A 2315-nucleotide genomic window follows, 5' to 3' on the forward strand; every position below is an offset into this window, starting at 1 on the left:
GTCCTCCCCAGGTGCTCCATCCTCCCTGCAGCCGTGCGTGTGTCCTCCCTGGGTACCTCGTCCTCCCTAGGTGCTCCATCCACCTCACAGCTGTGCATGTATCCTCCCTGGGGGCCTTTTTCTGCCCGCAGCTATACATGTGTCCTCCCTGGGTGTTCTGTCCTCCCTGGGTGTTCTGTCCTCCCTAGGTACCCTGTCTTCCCCACAGCTGTGGGTGTTTCCTCCCCACAGGTAAGGCTCTCTGGCAGGTCTTTCTCTGGGCTCCTTTGCCGTCTTCATCAGCTTGTTTCTACTCCAGTGTCTCCTGATTTTGTTTTTTCCACAGTCCTGGACCTGGTAGGCTCTACTTTCCCCCTGGACTCCAGTAGCTGAGGCACCTGTTCTGCCTGTGCCACCATCAAGGGTTATGAGAATCCAAGTGGGGTTGAAGGAGACTTGCTCGGCCCCAGCATAGTTTGTGCAGCCACAGCATCCACATCATGTTGTGATCTCCTGCCCTGCTACAGGTTCTCTGTGTGGTCTTCCTCTTTCTCTTCTAGAGCTTCACACTTCCTCACAGGTCTTGAGTGTTTTTGTAGCACCTATCTATAAGTACCTTGAGTCTCCTGAGTCACTGTGGGATGTGGTAGCACCAATGGCTTCTGGGTGTGGGTGATGTGCCCAGCCTAGGGCGGCACCTGCCAGTGTTAGGTGTTTTGCGAGTCAGCACAAGACTGCAGAGGAGGTGGCACAGCAGGGCATGTCCCCTGCCGGGCCTGTCCTGGACTCGCCCACACGCCCAGCTCAACAGGCTCTGCCCAACGCCCCTGTCAGCCTCCATCGAGGCGCAATACGCAGGCCACATGGTGGCTCATTCTTAGTAGAGTCACCAAGCTAGGGATAGAGGCGCTGTAGCAGAGAATGTGGCAGCTCAGTGAGCAAGGTAAAGGATAACTTCTGGTCCTGGGAGTGCCTGCTTTGTAAAACCAGAAAAGATTCTGAACTCTACATGTTCATGTGACCCCAGAGAGGTGGGAACTCCCTGCTCCCAGTTGTGCTTCAAGGAGGCTCCAGCACTGGGCTATCATATGGATGTGTGTGTTTTCTGACTCTGGAGTTTTAGACAAATGTCTTGTAAAATGACGTATTTGTATAGTCTCTGGCCCAAAGGAGAGAGCTGAACACAAGGTTCCAGATGAGCCGATGTGCTGGGCTCTGGGTGCTCCATGCCTTGCTGGCCAGCCAGACACAGCCCTGCAGGACAAGCTTAAATTACTGGGACAGTCTTTTTTTTTTTAAAGTAAATTTATTTCAGGTTAACGTGATAGTACCAACAACCAGGTCAAAATGTTTGATTTTGTTAGGTAGAGTCCCTCTTGTGGTTATGTCCTGCATACAAAAAGTGTGCCAAACACCTCCACTCTGTACCCGTAGAGTGAGAGCACCCCAGCCCCCTCCCTTTCCCTCATTACCCCTTTCCCCAACTTGAATTGAAATGAGATTTTCTCTCCTATGGTCATGCGATCAGATCTTCTACTAACTTCATATTAGTATTGAGTATATTGGATAATTGCTTTTCCATTCTTGTGATACTAAGAATGTGTTTCAAGTCCTCTAGGATATTATAAAAGATGTGAAGTCACCATCTTTTTTGTGACTGAAAAGTAGTATAGTATTCCATGGTGGGCATGTATCACAGTTTGTTAATCCATTCCTGAGTTGATGGGCATTCAGGTTGTTTCCACATCTTGGCAATTATAACTTGAGCTGTGATAAACAACATAGTTCAAATGTCCTTATGATAAAATGATTTCTTTTCTTCTGAGTAGATGCCTAGTAATGGGATAGGGGAGTCAAATGGGAGATCAAATTTGAGATCTTTGAGGATTTTCCATACTTCTTTACAAAGAGGCTGTATTAGTTTGCAGTCCTAACAACAGTGGAAGAGTGTTCCCTTCTCTCCACAGGATCTACAGATCCATGCCAGTATCTGCAGCTTTGGGACTTTGTAATGTGGGCTAATCTTACTGGGGTTAGGGTGGTTTTGATTTGCAGTTCTTTGATGATTAGGGCGATGAGCATTTTTTTATATGATTGTTAGCCATTCGTCTTTCTTCCTCAGAGAAGACATCTCTCTTGGCCAGTGATCTATAGGATTCTTAGCCTTTTTTTTGTTAATTAATTTGAGTTCTCTATAGATACTAGTTATCAATCTTTTGTCCATTTTGTAATATACAAATGTTTTTTGTTTCTTTTTTCTTTTTTTTGTAATATACAAATATCTTTTTTTTCCTTTTTTTTAGAGACAGAGTCTCACTTTATTGCCCTTGGTAGAG

General features: G+C 46.2%; 1 protein-coding gene across 1 annotated transcript in view; it reads left to right on the forward strand.

Annotated features, from left to right (window-relative positions):
- Positions 1-2315, forward strand: part of PCNT (pericentrin) — a 133034-nt gene that overhangs the window by 71470 nt on the left and 59249 nt on the right.

Source organism: Otolemur garnettii, unplaced genomic scaffold, assembly GCF_000181295.1.
Source record: "Otolemur garnettii isolate 467f Iridium unplaced genomic scaffold, OtoGar3 scaffold00128, whole genome shotgun sequence".
In the NCBI taxonomy this organism is placed as follows: Eukaryota; Metazoa; Chordata; class Mammalia; order Primates; family Galagidae; genus Otolemur; species Otolemur garnettii.